The sequence below is a fragment of the Dipodomys spectabilis genome, unplaced genomic scaffold, assembly GCF_019054845.1.
Source record: "Dipodomys spectabilis isolate Male_0828 unplaced genomic scaffold, ASM1905484v1 ptg000354l, whole genome shotgun sequence".
Lineage (NCBI taxonomy): Eukaryota > Metazoa > Chordata > Mammalia > Rodentia > Heteromyidae > Dipodomys > Dipodomys spectabilis.
The window spans coordinates 21087-28714 of NW_024871031.1; the positions used below are offsets into that span (position 1 = coordinate 21087).

A 7628-nucleotide genomic window follows, 5' to 3' on the forward strand; every position below is an offset into this window, starting at 1 on the left:
AAATGCTATGAACTTGTTTATTGCCCCTGAGAAAGTACAACAACACTCTGTTGTTGAATATTTAGGGGCTACCATACATAAATCTCATATTGTACCCCAAAAGGTAGAATTGAGGAAGGATCATTTAAAAACCCTGAATGATTATCAAAAGTTATTGGGAAACATTAATTAGATCCGATGTTATTTAAAGCTGCCAAATTATGAACTTAAGCCCTTATATAACATGCTACAAGGAGAATCTGCATTAGATTCTCCAAGACAGCTTACGGATGAGGCAGGTGATTCACTACGAAAGGTAGAGCATGAGTTACAAAGGGCATGTTTAAAAAGAGTTAAAGTCTGTAGGTTCATTTCTGGGTTTTCAATTCTATTCCATTGGTCCTGAGGTCTGTTCTTATGCCAATACCAAGCTGTTTTGATTACTATGGCTTTATAGTAGAGTTTGAAATTTGGTATTGATATTCCTCCAGCAGTGTTCTTTCCGTTGAGGAGCGTTTTTGCTATTCGGGGTCTTTTATTGTTCCATATGAATTTTTGGATTGCCTCTTCTATTTCCTTGAAGAATGAGGGTGGAATTTTGATAGGTAAGGGAGCTAAAACAATAGAATGGAAGACAGACAGCCTCTTCAGTAAATAGTGCTGGCAAAACTGGTTAACTACATGTAGAAAACTAAAGCTAGATCCTTATATATCACCCTGCACCAGAATCAACTCCAAATGGATCAAAGACCTTGAACTCAAAGCAGACACTCTGAAAACATTACAGGATGGAATAGGAGAAACCCTGGGTCTCCTTGGCTCAGGCCGAAATTTTCTGAATAGAGACCCGGAAATACAACAAATCAAAGAAAGGCTGGACAAATGGGATTGTATAAGGTTGCAGAGCTTCTGCAGGGCAAATGACATAGCTAGCAAGATCAATAGAAAGCCCACGGACTGGGAGAAGATCTTTACTAGCCATACAACGGACAAGGGTCTCATATCTAAAATATACTTGGAACTCAAAAAATTAAACCACCCAACAACAAATCCTCAAAGAAACAACTGCCCAATAAGTAAGTGGGCGAAAGACTTAAAGAGAAGCTTCTCTGAAGAAGAAAGAAGGATGGCCAATAGACACATGAAGAAATGTTCAACATCCCTAGCCATAAAAGAAATGCAAATCAAAACAACATTGAGATATCACCTCACTCCAGTTAGAACAGCAAAAATCAAGAACTCTAACAACAACAGATGCTGGAGGGGATGTGGACAGAAAGGAACCTTACTTCATTGTTGGTGGGAATGTAAACTTGTTCAACCACTTTGGAAAGCAGTACGGAGGTTCCTCAAAAGACTCCACATAGAGCTCCCCAATGACCCAGCAATCCCACTTTTGGGCATTTACCCAAATGATCACAAACAAGGCCACACTAAAGCTACCAGCACAACTATGTTTATTGCAGCATTATTTACCATAGCTAAGACATGGAACCAACCCAGATGCCCCTCAGTAGATGAATGGATCAAGAAGATGTGGTATATATACACAATGGAATTCTATGCCTCCATCAGAAAGAATGACATTTCCCCATTTGTTAGGAAATGGAAAGGCTTGGAAAAAATTATATTAAGTGAAGTAAGCCAGGCCCAAAGAAACATAGGTCCCATGGTTTCCCTTATTTGCAATATCTAGTATAGGTATGAGTCAAGCGGAAAAAGTCAGATAATGTGATGTTAGGAAAACGAAACCTCAAATATGTATTTTAATGTTTTTGTTTCTTTCATGCATGTGTTTCCAACGCATTTATAAGATTATTTCTTTGTTGCTTTGTATGTCCCTCCCCCACAGTGTAACCCCCGCTTTCACTATATTTGATGTCAGTATAACATGTGGAGGAGATGGGGACAAACAAGTCGTTTAAGGATTCAGGTGGACCTGTTGCAACAATGAGAAGTACAAAATGTCATGTCAAAACCAGCATTACAATGTTGGTGGGGGGGGTATGATTGGGTGGGAGGGAGGGGGGAGGCTGGGAAGGGAGGTGAAGGGTAAACAAAGGAGGAGGCTGCAATGCTTGGTAAGAAATGTATGCATTATCCTGCCCATGTAATTGTAACCCCTCTGTACAGTATGTTCTCAAATAAAATAAAATAAAATTTAAAAAAAAAAAAAAAAGAGTTAAGGAAGGTGAGGCAATTACTTTGTGTATTCTCCCTACATGTGTTCAACCTTCAGGGCTTTTATGGCAAGATGGCCCATTGCTTTGGATTTACCCAAAAGTTTCTCCGGCAAAATCCATTGAGTATTACCCTGCCGCGGTAGCCAGTCTGGCGTTGTAGGGGGTTCAGCAGTGCGTCCAATATTTTGGCAATGCTCCATGCTTCATTATTGTTCCATATACTAATCATCAAGTACAAACATTATGTGCTACTGTAGATGATTGGGCAGTCTTACAATGTAGTTTTAAAGGACAGATAGATAACCATTTTCCAAAACATCCCCTGTTAAATTTTCTAAAAGAACATCCCCTAGTTTTTCCTAAAGTTACCTCCTTAAATCCCCTTGCTAGAGCTTGCAATATTTTTACTGATGGCTCTAAAACGGGATGCGGCGTGTACATGGTGGATGGCCATGACCCAGTCCGCCACGAGTTTCAAGCCGGTGCTCCACAATTAGTGGAACTACAAATTGTTGTAAAAGTGTTTCAAACCTGTCCTTTTCCTTTTAATTTAATTTCAGACTCTGCTTATGTTATAAATGCTTTAAGAGTCTTGGAGGCGGCAGGGCCAATAAAACAGGCCTCTCCTGTTGGATATTTGTTTTGTCACTTACAACGATTGCTTTGGCAACGACAACACCCTTTCTATCCCTTACATATTCGCACCCATACTGGTCTGCCTGGCCCTTTAAGCGAAGGCAATGATATTGTTGATTGCTATACCCATCAAGATTGGATTTTTTTTAGTTCAAATTTGGATAGAGCAAAAACTTTTCATAATAACTTTCATGTTAACTCAAAAGCTTTACAAAAACAATTTCGACTTTCCCTTGTGGATGCCCTACAAATAGTTTTAGATTGCCCTCATTGTGCAATTTATCACCACTTACCTAGTGTTGGTGTTAATCCTCGAGGCCTTTTGCCTCTTAAAATATGGCAAATGGATGTTACTCATGTACCTGAATTTGGACGCCAGAAATTCGTACATGTTTCTGTAGACACATGCTCTGGCATTATATATGCCTCCCCTATGACTGGAGAAAAGGCACATCAGGTTATTACCCACTGCCTAGAGGCGTGGGCAGCTTGGGGCAAACCAAAACAGCTCAAAACTGATAATGGTCCTGCATATGCAGGAAATCAATTTTTCTCCTTTTGCAAAGCAATGGATGTTCAACTTCTTCATGGGTTGCCCTATAACCCTCAAGGTCAAGGCATCATAGAACGTGCACATCGCACACTAAAGGAGACTTTACAAAAACAGAAAGGGGGAATTGGCCATGGCCGTACCCCTAAGGAAAGGCTTTCTCTTGCTTTATTCACTATTAATTTTTTAAATTTGGATGCTCAAGGCCTGTCTGCGGCGACAGGCATAACAAGTCTCAAGGTCTAACAAAAGGAATGGTAAAATGGAAAGATATTTTGACAGGGCTCTGGCGCGGGCCTGATCCTGTGCTAACATGGGCACGAGGTTCTGTTTGTGTTTTTCCACAGGACCAACAGGAACCGGTTTGGGTACCTGAATGACTAGTTAGGAGGGTCCAAGGAGAAGAAGCACAAGATGCAAGGGGTGATGATTCTTCTGATCGCCCTCACAACGATACAGCCTGTAAGACCAGTGCCGAGATGGGGGATCCTGTCCGTGTTCCCGAGACCGATGCCCTTATCTTTTAGGCAATTGGACTGGAGTGTTTGACAGCTGTGGATCATTTGAAGGAGTGGGCGGGAATGGGGTCCCTTATTGGTATCCTGGCATTGGTGATCTTGCTGTGCCTGTGATGCATTTGCCGGATTAGGAGCTCGCAGTGCAGGAGTATGGCTATGGTGTTCCAGGCCTTCACTGTCATTAAGGCCGGACAGTCCCCCTACGCGTGGCTTGCCAGGTTAAAGGAATAGCACAGGGTGCGAGGCAAACGCACTGCACTTGGGAATCACTCCCTGGTGTGAGTCCAAGAAGAGCATGTTGGGTTGCAAGTGGGTTGATGCCCAAGATGGCACCTCTGCAAAAAAGGCATCGGACGGGCCTGGTCATCACTGGGGAAGGCGCCCCTCAGGCGAAGACCAGTGCAAGGTCCTCTCATTAATGTTTTAGACAGAGGCCCAACCTCTACTCTTACCTGTTGCTTAATAAAACAAAAAAGGGGAGCTGTGGAGAGCTGCGGGAGCCGCGACCAAAGACGGCGTGGCTGTAAGGCATGGCCACAAAAATGGCGCGGCTGCATGGCGCGGCTGCGACCAAAGATGGCGCTGGCTCCCGCCTTCCGTCTTCCCGGTGACGAGTGCTCTCTGTAAAAAACAACTCCTTATATGGCTATGAGTTGGCTCCTAGTTTGCTTCCGTGTTTGCAGCCCTATCGGTATATGCCACCTGGTGCTTCGGGATTGGCCATCCAGGAGGCTTATAACCGGAGCACGGGGGTGGAGGAAAAGAGAAGCAGGAAGAAGCGGGCAGAAGAAGCGGGAGAGAAGATGTTGTAAAAGGTCCTGAATAAACCGCCTGAAAGAAGAACCTGTTGTCGCGTCATCCTTGTGGGAAGAGGCGGTCACGACAGAAAAAGATGGAGTAGGTGCTGTGACTCAAGTAGTAGCACTAGCATTGAGCTGAAGTGCTGAGAGACAGCACCCAGGACCCCCAGTTCAAGCCCCACAACCAACAAAAACAAAACAAAAACAAAACAAAACACAATCTCTCACTTTTGTGTGCTCAACATTGTAACACTAGTGCTTCAGTGTAGGGCTAAGATTTTAGGTGTGGACATTTATCAACACTCCTGATTCAGATTCTAATTGATAAAATTTTTAATCAATGTTTTGTTCTTATTAATTTTGCTCTTTGTAAATTCACATATACCTATAAAAAACAGTGTGGCCATCCAAATAACATTCTCAAAGTACTTCCTAATGATGACTTACAAAAAGTTGTATTATATTACAATAAGGAAAGCAATGCTACAAATAAGGAAAACCAATAAATAAATATTAATGATTAATAAAATAAAAAACAAAACAATTACCTGTTTCTAGTATTTGAAATGTACTACATATTCGATTTATTATTTTCTCATATTGCTGTACATTTAAAACTGCCTACGTCTATGATGTTCAACAAGAATTTTATAGGCTATGAGTAGCCTTTAAAGTTACCCACTAAGATTATTATTTGTGGTTCATCTCATCATTTGTATATGGCTTATACCATCGTTTGTTCCTCGCTAACATATAAAGTAAGGAAGCCCTTAAATTTTAACAGAAACTGTAAAGTTAATCTTAAATCTTCACTCTGCTTCTTTACACAAACACTTTGCAACTTCTCATTAGTAAAGTTTGTATAAACTCTGAAATGTACATACTTAGTAGTATATGACTGCTACCATGAATCTTAAATGCTTTATGTAAAAGTTTTACAACGTGCTAAATAGTCTTAATTTTGGCATATATGAGCAAATTCCCAAAATTAAACATATTTGAAACATTAAAACTTTTAACAAACCTTAACACTTTCTATAGTGTTCATAATGGCAGGTTCCTTGTACAGAATAATTGAATTCCTCCTCCTATACATCCGCTGAACAACAAATATCTGGAATTATTTTGTTTTTGACATGTCAATCTTGACTTTATACTTAAATGTATTCTTATGTAAGAAATACATGGTTCTAAAATTTCACAACAATTCTTTTGAATTTAATTTTTGTGGAATTGTCTAGTTTAAGAAAATCAATTACACTTTATATATAAAATTGTTCTGTGCTCAATTCAGTAGCACATACACTAACATCGGAACAATAAAGAGAAGAATAGCCCCTGACTGAGGATGACACTCGAATTCCTGAAGCATTCCAGATTTTTGAAAGAACAGATGCTGGATGGGATGTGGACAGAAGGGAACCTTAATGCCTTGTTGTTAGGAGTTTAAACTTGTTTGAAGACTTTGGAAAGTAGTTTGGAGGTTCCTCAAAAGACTACATAGAGCGCCCCTAAGACCCAGCAATCCCATTTTGAGCATTCACCCAAATGATCACAAACAAGACCATACTAAAACTACCAGCAAAACTATGTTCATTGCAGCATTAATTAACAAAGCTAAGATTCATAACCAAACCCGATGCCCCACAGTAAACGAATGGACCAAGAGAATGTGTGTGTGTGTGTGTGTGTGTGTGTGTGTGTGTGTGTGTGTGTGTGTGTGTGTGTGTGTACTGGAATTCTATGCCTCCATCAGAAAGAATGACATCACCCAGTTTGTTAGGAAATGGAAAGACTTGGAAAAAATTATATTAAGTAAATTAAGCCAGGCCCAAAAAACATAGGTCCCATGGTTTCCTTATTTTCAATAACTAGTATGTGTCTGCTACAAGCAGAAAACATAAGTTGATGTTAGGCAAAACGAACCCCAAGATAAGGATTCAAATGGTTTTTCTTCTTGCGATTGTTTCTAAGATATTTATAAGAAGATTTCTTTGTTGCTTTGTATGTTCCTCCTGCAAGCTAAAGCCCCTGTTTTCACGGTATTTGATGTTGGTATAATTTGTGGAGTAGAAGGGAAAGACAAATCGTTTAAATAGGGATGCAGGTGGACCCATTGCAACAATGAGATGAACAAGTCGTTATGTCAAAAAATAATTTTGGCCGGGGGTTGAGGGATGTGGACAGTGGAGGGGACTGAGGTGGGGGAGGGGTTGGTGGGTGTGGGGGGTGGGAGATGGGCAGGGATGGGAAGGGGAAACAAAGGAGCAAGTGGACCCATTGCAACAATGAGATGTACAACTCCTTATGTCAAAAAATGAACTTTACAACTTTGGGGGGAGGAGGACCGGATGGGGGAAGTGGAAGAGTATGGGAAGGGATGGGAACGGGAAACAAAGAGGAGCAACAATGCTTGATAAGAAATGTACTCGTTATCTTGCCCATGTAATTATAACTCCTCTGTCAGTATTTTCACAATAAAAAAATGAAATGTACTCAATAACTCGCCCATGTAATCGTAACCCCTCTATATGGCATTTTAACAACTAAAAAAAAAAGAAACATAGGTCCTATGGTATCCCTTATTTGCAATAACTAATGTATGTCTGGGATAAGCAAAGAAGGTATGGTAAGGAGAAAAAAAGTAGTAGGCAACAATGCTTGATAAGAAATGTACACATTACCTTTTCCATGTAATTGTAACTCCTCTGTATGGTATTTTCACAATTTAAAAAAAAAAAGGTCAAAAGCATGTGCATATGACTAGATAAGATGATGTTACGGTAAATGAACTCCATGATAAGGACACAAGTGGTTTTTTTATTTCTTCCTGTGGTTTCTAATATATTTATAATGTACGATGTGATTTTTTATATGTGCATCCCCCACAGTTAAACCCCTGTTTGAACTGTATCTGATGTTTTTGCACTTCCATCTTGTATATACACTTCTCTAACATGGG

At 40.3% G+C, this 7628-nt stretch overlaps 1 non-coding gene across 1 annotated transcript; it reads left to right on the forward strand.

Moving 5' to 3' along the window:
- The first annotated feature begins 5947 nt into the window (after positions 1-5947).
- LOC122095502 lies at positions 5948-6049 on the forward strand. The gene has a single exon (XR_006145160.1). It is a non-coding gene; the product is annotated as a U6 spliceosomal RNA (small nuclear RNA).
- The last annotated feature ends 1579 nt before the right edge of the window (positions 6050-7628 follow it).